Source organism: Rhinolophus sinicus, chromosome 14, assembly GCF_057876585.1.
Source record: "Rhinolophus sinicus isolate RSI-liver-muscle chromosome 14, RSI-T2T, whole genome shotgun sequence".
NCBI lineage: Eukaryota > Metazoa > Chordata > Mammalia > Chiroptera > Rhinolophidae > Rhinolophus > Rhinolophus sinicus.
Genome location: NC_142514.1, coordinates 67,035,744 through 67,047,474, shown reverse-complemented (window position 1 = coordinate 67,047,474; position 11,731 = coordinate 67,035,744).

Sequence of the window (11,731 nt, the reverse complement as noted above, 5' to 3'; positions counted from 1 at the left end):
CACCAGAAAACTGAGGGAAAATACTTGTGGCATTTGTCAGTTTTAAAAATGTTTATGGTTATGATTTCTTTGACATTTTGAATATTCACTTTCGAATTTGTATTTTTACATCATTTCATTTAAAGAAAACACTCAAAATATATACACGCCAGACCTCCACTATCCCCCATAGATCCACCACAAAAAAACAAGTGGAAGAAAATGCTACAAAATAATAACGATTATCTCTGGAGTATAAAAATAGGAGTTTTAATACTCACTTATTGTTAATGAGTAAGGACTTGTGTTAATAACAAAAGTACTTGAAGTGAGAGAGAGGAATGAAATAGTCTACGCAAAAAATGAAAACAAAAAAAAAAGCCAACTGCCTCCCAAAAAAGCACCCCTGAGAGACAGGCTGCTGAGCTTTCAGCTGCTGTGTCTGGCTCACAGTCAGCCTGCGGCTCTGGGGTCACTGTGGGGCCTGGTACCTAAGTGAACTGAGGAGGAGGAGGGACCAGCCTGGGATTCCCAAGCCGGGTGTGGGGGAACCATGGAACCTCCACCCCGTTTCGCGGCCCGTCCCCCCCTCCCCCCTCCGCCCCCCGCCCCCGCACTGGGGCCTGTAGTCTCCGTTAAAAGAAGATTAAAAACCCTAAACATAAAGCCACGGAAATGCATGTCCTTTCGATTTCGGTTCTCCACAACCCAACCCATGATAGCTTGGCTATAACCCCCCCCCCCCCCCCCCCCCGCATGATTTTCAGCTGCTAAAGAGACCAGTCGGTGTCCGGAGGAGCCAGACGCAGGAGGAGCAGAGCAGAGGCAGCAAGGACAGCTGAGAACTTGTGCCCTCCCTGCAGCACGGAGACAAGTAAGCTCACTCCTAAACTCGGCCTTCCTGGCACATGCTCCTTAAATGACAACTACAGCAACAACAACAACACATGCCCAAGTGCACATCCCACTCTGGGGGCTCAGGCTCAGCTCTGGCAGGCGGGAGGCGGCCGGCAGAGGGCGGCGACCCGATGGTGTTTGTCAAGCCGCGTGCTTGGCTCCAGGCAGCTCAGCGACTGGGTTTTGATCCGAAGGGGCTGCGAGTTGACAGCGGCACAAGGTGTCCCTGGGGCGCGGCTCCTCCTCAGGCACCCACCCAGGGCTGCACAAAGATCCCTGCGTGGGAGAAGGAGGAGCACATCCTACACTGTCTGCTTGAAGGGGCTGGAGTCCATTCTCGGAGGGACCAAGCCTGGCCCCCTGGCAGAGGCGCTGGGTGGGGTTGCTTCCCCATCTCCCTTCTCCCTGCCCCCGACTTCTCGCGGCCCCTGCTACACATTGGAGAAACAGAGAGAAAACATGGTCCTCAGCATACCGTATGATCTTTCAAATTTCTTTTTATATTTGCCATACTAATATTCAAAGAATTCCAGCAAGTTGTGTTTATATAAAATAATCCATTCTCACTCCCTTTAATCAACTGTTAAAAGTGACTATGAAGTCTAAGTCTGTTTTTTATTCTGCACTGTTTCTGAATGTGTGGTCTCTAACAACAACTACAACAAAAGACGAATTACTTTTATTTTTAGGTTCAGATTTTTGCTTCTTTGCTTTCTCATCCATGAGCTCAGTGTTCCTCATTACACTGTGCACTAGAATTGGTTTATCACTGATGCTCAACTCTGGATCCACGTTCGGTTAGAGTCACCTGTTACACAGCCTTTATTTTTATTTATTTATTTATTTTTTAATAGTGTTAAAAGCAGACTTTGCTCTAAGAGAGAGCCCTGGCTGCCTTTATTTGTTGGAGAAGAAAAAATAAATGACAGCCAGAAACAAATGGATTGCCTAAATATTGCAGCCTGACTTCTACCCCCAATTACACCCTCAAAGGTTGACTGTAAACCACTGCTCAGGCCCAAGCTTCCTTCAGATGCCTGAGAAGGCTTCTTTCTTGGTACATTCTGAAAATTGGGAAAGAGCAATTCAGCACTTCCCAGAAAATAAGTTGGTTTTCCTTTTACCTGATGAAGTTTTGCAGGCCCACTTAAAGGCAGTTTTGTTCTGGGTCTTTCCACATGGACATTTTAGAACATGGAGAGGTCAGAAGTTAAGAGATTTTCTTCTGAATCTGAGGAGGAAAAATGGCGGCGTGAGGTAAGCCTCTGTAAAGCTCCCCTGGAATTTACAACGAATCGAACAACAGAAACTCCACAAAGGACTCCCTGCACAGCAGACAAGCAAGACGAAGAGGCCGACTACCTAAGTCGCCTACAGGTGGGAGATTCGCGCGAGTGGAGGGATGAGGGAAGGGAGAAGTGCGGAGACGGAGCCGCGCGGGCACAGGACGCAGACCTAGCTCAGTGCTCCGTGCTCGCTGCTTCCCGAACTACCGCAGCTGCGGGAGAGGGAAGAACTTGGACTGCTAGGGCTCTGCTTATGGCCCACAGGGCTGAGGGGGCAGCATAAAACACGGCTGAACCCAACGCTCACGGCAGAGACCTCGGAGAAAAGACTGATGGAAGAAGGCTGAAAACGGTGGTTTAAGCCCTCACTGCCGAGCAGAGAACGGAAGCCTTAGGCACTGAGACTAGCCGCCCTCTCCCTCCCCTCCCAGAGCTCACCCAGCCCCCTCCTGCCTGGTGCTAGAAACAGAACAGTAGCAGTGTCAGATCAAAAGAACAGAATATTTGCAGTTCTGAGAACTGTGGACCGCAGACACAAATTCGCAGCCCAACTAATTCAGGCAGAGGGGAGGGAGCTGTGGAAGCAGGACCGGCTGTAGTGGTGGTCGCCGCCATTGTTCTGGGCCACCTCTCACAGCTCACCCCGCCCCTGGCTCCCCCTATCTGGGCGGATCCCTGCAGGAGTAAACAGAACTGCTGAAACATATGGGCTCTGAATCTGGTGCAGGAAGAGCTTTGGAACTTCAAAAGCTCTCCGCATCCCCACCGGGAAACTGCACCCTGTGACCTAGATGAACTATTAACAGAGGAGAAGCCCGTGTCCCAGGGAATCCCCCCATTGTGTGAGAAGCTGGAATAGTGCAGAGAAAACATAGCACTACCGTGTGGGATAGGAAAAATAGGCTGCAGTCGGAGAAAAAATAAAACATTCTACCAACAAGTACTGGAAAACAAAAGAAAGACCACTTCCTATCAACCTGTTGCAGAAGCCACTCCTGTAGATGTCTAGGAAGAGAAAATGTAAATCAGTAATTGCCATGAATAACCAAGGCAACAAGACAGCTCAGAAAGAAAGTGAAAAGTCTCCAGAAAAGGCACTTAAAGATACGGAAATATGTGACCTAAATTACAGAGAATTCAAGATTGCAGTTCTGAAAAAACTCAACGAGATGCAAGAAAACACAGATAGGCAGTTAAATGAACTCAGAAACACAATCAAAGAACAGCATGAGCATTTTACGAAAGAGATTGAAATGTTAAAAAAGAACCAAATAGAATTTATGGTGATTAAGAACTCAATAGAAGAAATTAAGAATGAAAGAACCAGCTTAGTTAGTAGAGTTGACCAGATGGAAGAAAGAATCAGTGACATCAAAGATATAAACCTGGAAATTACACATATGGAAGAAGAAACAGACTTGAGACTTAAAAAAAAATGAAAGAACTCTAAAAGAACTTTCTGACTCCATCAGAAAGAGCAATATAAGAATAATGGGTATACCAGAAGGAGAAGAGAGAAAGGAATAGAGAATATATTCAAACAAATTGTCAATGAGAACTTCCCAAACTTGTAAACAGAACTGGACCCTCGAATCCAAGAAGCAAATAGAACACCTAATTACCTCAATCCCAACAGGCCTTCTCCAAGGCACATTGTATTGAAGCTGTCTAAAATCAACGACAAAGAAAGAATCCTCAAGGCAGCCAGGGAAAAGAAGACGGTAACTTGCAAAGGAAAGCCCATTAGATTATCATCAGATTTTTCAGCAGAAACTCTACAAGCCAGGAGGGAGTGGAACCAAATATTCAAACTATTGAAAGAGAGAAATTATGAGCCAAGAATAATATATCCAGCAAAGATATCCTTTAGATATGAAGGAGGAATAAAGACCTTTCCAGGCATACATAAGCTGAGGGAATTTTCTAATACATGACCTGCACTACAAGAAATATTAAAGGATGCTATTTGACCACCCTCAACAGGGACTATTTGTGGCAACCAAAACATAAAAAGGGGGAGAGTAAAGGCCTGAACTGGAATATGGGAATGGAGAAAGTAAATGTGCTGAAGAAAATGGAATACTCTAAATATCAAACTTTCTAACATAAACTTAAGGGAAACCACTCAAAAAAAAAAAAATCCAGAACTGAAATATATACTGTAATAAAAGAAGAAACAGAGGGAAACATCATAGAATACCACCACACAGAAATAATAGACAACAACAAAAAGGCAAAGAAACAATGGAGACATAGCCTTACCAGAAAACTAAAGATAGAATGACAGGAAATCCTCACATATCAATAATCACCCTAAATGTAAATGGACTGACCTCAACAATAAAAAGGCACAGAGTAGAAGATTGGATCAAAAACCTAAACCCAACCATATGCTGTCTCCAAGAGACACATCTCAGCTACAAGGACAAGCATAGACTCAAAGTGAAAGGGTGGAAATTGACACTCCAAGCAAATGGTACCCAGAGAAAATCAGGTGTAGCCGTAATGATATCAGATGAAACAGACTTCAAGGTGAAAAAGATAACAAGAGACAAAGATGGACATTTCATAATGGTGAAGGGGACTGTACAACAAGAAGACATAACAGTCATCAATATTTATGCCCCCAATCAGGGAGCACCGAAATATACCAAGCAACTACTAACAGAACTAAAGGGAGAAATTGACCAAAACACAATTATACTAGGGAACCTAAACACATCATTGATAGCTATGGCTAGATCATCCAAACAGAAAATAAATAACGAAATAGCAGCCCTAAATGACACATTAGCTGATATAAATTGATATTCATAGAGCACTTCATCCTGAAACATCAGACTATACATTTTTTTCCAGTTTACATGGAACATTCTCAAGGATAAACCATATGTTGGGACATAAAATGAGCATCAGCGAATTTAAGAAGATTGAAATCATACCAAGCATATTCTCTGATCACAAGGCTTTGAAACTGGATATCAACTGCAAAAAGAAAGCAGGAAAAAACGCAAATAGATGGAGATTAAACAACATACTTTTAAAGAACGACTGGTCAAAGAAGAAATTAGAGGAGAGATCAAAAGATACATAGAAACAAATGACAATGAAAATACATCCTACCAAAATTTTTGGGATGCAGCGAAAGCAGTTTTAAGAGGGAAATTTATCTCATTACAAGCCTATCTCAAGAAACAAGAAAAATCCCAAATAAACAACCTCATGTTACATCTTAAAGAACTAGAAAAAGAAGAACAAGTAAAACCCAAGGTCAGCAGAAGAAAGGAAATAACAAAAATCAGAGCAGAACTAAATGAAATAGAGAACAAAAAGACAATAGAAAAAATTAATGTGACAAAGAGCTGGTTCTTTGAAAAGATTAACAAAATTGACAAACCATTGGCTAGACTCACTATGATAAAAAGAGAGAAGACACTACTTAACAAAATCGGAAATGAAAAAGGGGAAGTTATCACGGACACCACAGAAATACAAAGGATCATCCAAGAATACTATGAAGGACTATATGCCACCAAATTCAATAACCTAGAAGAAATGGACAAGTTCTTAGAAACATATAGCCTTCCAAGGCTGAACCATGAAGAACTGGAAAATCTAAACAGACCGATCACCAGTAACGAAATTGAATCAGTCATCCAAAACCCTCCCAAAAGCAAAAGTCCGGGACCAGATGGCTTCACTAGTGAATTCTACCAAACCTTCAAAGAGGATCTAATACCAATCCTGCTCAAACTCTTCCAAAACATTGAAGAAGAGACAGTACTCCCTAACTCAGTTTATGAGGCCAACAGTACCCTGATACCAAAACCTGGTAAGGACAACACAAAAAAAGAAAACTACAGACCAATATCTCTGATGAATACAGATGCAGAAATCCTAAACAAAATTCTAGCAAATCGAATACAACAATGCATTAAAAAGATCATTCATCACGACCAAGTGGGGTTCATCCCTGGGGCACAAGGATGGTTCAACATCTGCAAATCCATCAGAGTGATATATCACATGAACAAAATAAAGGAGAAAAATCATATGATTATATCAATTGATGCAGAAAAAGCATTTGACAAGATACAACATCCATTTATGATTAAAACACTTAATAAAATAGGTATAGAAGGAAAATACCTTAACATAATAAAAGCCATATATGACAAGCCCTCAGCTATTCTCATAATTAATGGTGAAAAACTGAAGCCCTTTGCTCTACGTTCAGGAACACGATAGGGCTGTCTCCTATCACCTCTGCTTTTCAACATAGTGTTGGAAGTCCTTGCCAGAGCAATCAGGCAAGAGAAAGAAACAAAAAGCATCCAAATTGGGAATGAAGAAGTTAAATTATCACTCTTTGCAGATGACATGATGCTATGTATAGAAAACCCTAAAGACTCCATCAAAAAGCTATTAGAAACAATCAACGAATACAGTAAAGTTGCTGGCTACAAAATCGACGTACAAAAGTCCATTGCTTTCCTATATACTAACAATGAAATCTCAGAAAAAGAAATACAAAAAACAATTCCTTTTGCAATTGCAGCAAAAAGAATAAAATACCTAGGAATAAACTTAACCAAGGAAGTGAAGGACCTATATGTTGAAAACTAAAGGACATTTTTGAAAGAAATTGAAGAAGACACAAAGAAATGGAAAGACATTCTGTGCTCATGGATTGGAAGAATCAACATAGTTAAAATGGCCATATTACTCAAAGCAATATACACATTTAACACAATCCCTGTCAAAATCCCAATGGCTTTTTTAAAGAAATAGAACAAAAAATCATCAGATTTGTTTGGAACCACAAAAGACCCCGAATAGCCAAAACAATCTTAAGAAAAAAGAACAGTAATGGAGGTATCGCACTTCCTGACTTTAACCTATACTACAGGGCTACAATAAGCAAAACAGCATGGTATTGGCAGAAAAACAGACACATAGACCAATGGAATAGAATTGAGAACGCAGAAATAAAACCACATAAATATGGACAGATAATTTTTGACAAAGAAGCTAAAAACATACAATGGAGGAAAGACAGCCTCTTCAATAAATGGTGCTGGGAGAATTGGATAGCCACATGCAAAATAAGGAAACTGGACTGCTATTTGTCACCATGTACCAAAGTTAATTCAAAATGGATCAAAGACTTAAGCATAAGACCTGACACAATAAACTGCATAGAAGAAAACATAGGTTCTAAACTTATGGACCTTGGGTTCAAAGAGCATTTTATGAATTTGACTCCAAAGGCAAGGGAAGTAAAAGCTAAAATAAACAAATGGGACTATATGAAACTTAAAAGCTTCTGCACAGCAAAAGAAACCATCGACAAAATAAAGAGGCAACCAACTGAATGGGAGAAGATTTTTGCAAACAGTGCCTCCGATTCGGGGGTAATATCCAAAATATACAAGGAACTCATGCAACTCAACAACAAAAAAACAAACAACCCAATTGAAAAATGGGCAGAGGACCTGAAGAGACATTTCTCCCAAGAGGACATACAAATGGCAAATAGACATATGAAAAAATGCTCAACATCACTAATCATGAGAGAAATGCAAATCAAAACCACAATGAGATATCACCTCACCCCAGTCAGAATGGCTACCATCAACAAGACAAATAGTAACAAGTGTTGGAGAGGCTGTGGAGAAAAAGGAACCCTCATACACTGTTGGTGGGAATGCAGACTGGTGCAGCCGTTATGGAAGGCAGTGTGGAGGTTCCTCAAAAAATTACGAATAGTATTTCCAATATGACCCAGCAATCCCTCTCCTGGGTATCTACCCAAAAAATCTGAAAACATTTATACATAAAGACGCGTGTGCTCCAATGTTCATTGCAGCTTTGTTTACGGTGACCAAGACATGGAAACAACCCAAATGTCCTTCAATAGATGAATGGATAAAGAAGTTGTGGTATATATACACAATGGAATACTATTCGGCGGTAAGAAAAGATGATATAGGAATATTTGTGACAACATGGATGGATCTTGAGAGTGTAATGCTGAGCGAAATAAGTCAGACAGAAAAAGCAGAGAACCATATGATTTCACTGACATGTGGTATATAAATGAAAAACAACAAAAGAACAAGACAAACAAATGAGAAACAAAAACTTGTAGACACAGACAGTAGTTTAGTGGTTACCAGAAGATAAGGGGGGTGGCAGGTGGGAGATGAGGGTAAGGGGGATCAAATATATGGTGATGGAAGGAGAACTGACTCTCGGTGGTGAACACACAATGGGATTTATAGAGGATGTAATACAGAATTGTACACCTGAAATCTATGTAATTTCAGTAACAATTGTCACCCCAATAAATTTAAAAATAAAATTGTGTGAATAAATATATAGAGCAGAGTTTAGAGAGAGAAAAAAAAAGACAAAAATAAGCTTTGACTTGTAAGATAATGGTAGCTTCATGACCCGAAATAATTAAAAGCAATATGTGAGCTAATATGTGCAGATAGGAAAGAATCAATCTGAAAACACGAAGAGGTCAAAATCTGGTAACAAAATTGAGTTAAAAAATCAACAGAGTAAGGTTTGAGACATCAAATCTTGGGTGAAAAGCATGAATACAGATACAGAACAAAGATTAAGAAGCAGTGAGTGGGTAAGCAAGATAGGCCATAACAGCTCTGGGGCCTCCTGCACAGTGAGTGGAAGAAGCCCCTGGGGAATCTGAGTCCCTCCATCTGACCCAGACCCGGCCCAGGAACACACTGAGAGAAATGAGGTCCCAGCTTGGGTTAGGATGGTGCTAGTGTTTCAAAGTACATGGATATGTTTTACACAATGTTCTCCAGATGCAGGCTGCCTTTTGCTACATACCTAAGCTCAGAGATGTCATATTTATTCAATGTAAATGTCTAAATGTGAAGGTGAATAGCTTTAAAAGGAAATTTTGTAATGAAGTCAGAGATGTGAGAAACAAGGAAAAAATCTCCATTTTCTGGAAAATGAGATACAAGATGATTTGGTGGGAATGGATGCAATCTGGGATACTCTTCCAGAAAGGAATTTGGCAATATGTAACAAAAGCATGTGTTCTTCTGTTTTGGCACAACAATACCACATCTAGGAATCTATCTTGATCGAAGAGCTACAATATGAAAATAAAGTTAGCAGAGTTATTCACTGCAGCATTGTTTGAACTTTCTTTTTTTAATTGGAAGCAATTTAAATGCACTTACATAGGAGAATTGTTGAAATGACTATGATATATATACATAATGGAGAAAGCACCAGCCAAAAAGAATGTGAAAGCTTTTTATGAACCGATATGGAGTGATTTCCAAATACCTATACCATGTGATCATTCACGTTAGGAAATGTGAATAAGAAAACATACATATATCTTCTCATTTGTGGAAAAAGACATCTAGGAAGTATAAACCAGAAACTAAGTAGGTTGGGAACTTACAGAAGATGGGTGAGAATGGGGTAGTAAAAAATAGAAAGAAAGGTAAACTGAGAATGTGGTGGAAAGATGAAAGAGAAGTGACATTTCTCTGAGAATACCTTTTTGGAAAGCTGACTCAGAAACAAGTAATGTTTCACATACTCAAAAATAAATACATGCTTAAAATCAACCAAGACTTGGGTGAGGCCGAAATGAAACATAGACAGTAACAAATGAACCCGATTTCATTATAAATGAATAATTTTACCACACTGAAGAGGATAAGGGAGGAAAGAACTAACCTAAGAAACTTTGGCATACAGTGTTCTGACTGTATACATAAGGCCAAAGACAGGGAGAACTGTACACTAATAATGTTCTCTAATTAGAATATGAATTAAAAATTTTGAAACTACACATGTACTAGAATTGAGCAAATAAGTAAATTTATTATAGATAATAAGAACCAGGACTCTCAGAGTAAGAGAAAGGAGTAAAAATAAAGAAAGGAGAAAAGCTTGAATAAACCCTGTTGTGTTAGATTGGAATTGGAGATGCCAGGAGGAATCAAGGTTGTCTACAGAAATAGGTAGATAAAGAACTAAATATAGATGTGTGTACACAGGTACTGGTACACATACAGACATTTCTTAACTTTGCCCCTGAGAGGCCTAGAAGTAATGCACACTCCTAGTGTGATATCTTGGTATCTAAGTACTGTTTTCCGAAAAAAAGAAAAATCAGGGCTTCTGGGAGAAATGGTCGATTCTAGAGCCAAATCAGGGAAAATACAAGACAGAATACTTTCTAGTGCCAGAAAGCAAGGAATTGCTCAGATTATAATGCGAACATGCCAAAAAGACACATCAGCCAGCCTGAAGGGACTCTCAATGAATAAATCTGGGGCAAATCAAGCAACAAAATAAATAATGATAGTAGAGTATTAAACCCATGGGATAAATATCTATGAATGTATACTGATACAACTAAATAACTGAATGTGTAAATAAATAAATGGAGAAGAGGGACAGCGATTGCTTGTAGTAGAACTCAGTTTAATAGATGTTGAAGGAATGACAAAAATACAAAGTGATCTATCAGCAAAAACTACTGTAATAATTGCTACAAGCAAGAATTGTCATCAGTGAATGCTAAAATTAGCATTAAAATGATATGAAAGTATGATGAGAATATATTTGCATAGTCTCGATAATATGTCCCCAAATGGTACTTTGTAATTACAAAGAGGTAAGTAGTAACTTTACAATGGAGAATCGGACAGACACACCCTTACGCAAGTGATCAGTTAGCATAATGGCCTCAGAGTAAGTTATATTGACATCACAAATCCTTTGATGCAATGCACTGAGACTGGCAGAGCATCACTTTGATGGCATTCTTGCCAAAAATGCATACCCTCAATCTAATTATGAGGAACCATTAGATAAACCCTAATTGAGGGATAGTCTACAAACTGACCAGCCAGTTCTCTTCTAAAAAGTCAAGGCCATGAAAGACAAAATAAAAAATGAAGAACTGTCAAAGATGATAGAAGACTAAGGAAACATAATGACGGCAATGAGAGATCCTGGATTGGATCGTGGATCAGGAAAGGATATTAGTGGGAAAGTTGGTGAAATGAGACAAAGGTGTGTAGATTATGTTAATAGTATTGTATCAGTGTTAAAATCGTGTATAAATAATTGTTCTATGGTTATAGAAGATATTAACATTAGGAGAAACTGGGGGAATGGTATATGGAAACACTCTGTACCTATTCTACAACCTTTTTGTCAGTCTAAATTTTTTCAAAATCAAGTTATTTTTAAAAAGAACCAGTGGACTAGTCCATAGGACAGTCTTAAACGGGACACAGAACTTTTGAAAACACATAGGGAAGAAAGGTCCAGGACAGAAAATAAAATTTTAGTCCACGTTGTAAGTTCTTGCTCAGCTAACTGACTAGAAATTGCTTTCCATTCCATCTTTTCCCTTGCAGATAAGGTCACACATTGAACATGGCCTCCAAGATCCACATGCCAGGCCCAGTGTGCCTCATTGAGAATACTAAAAGACAACTTGTGGTTGATCCAGAAACTTTGAAGATCCTGTCTGCCATTACAGAGCCTCTTGT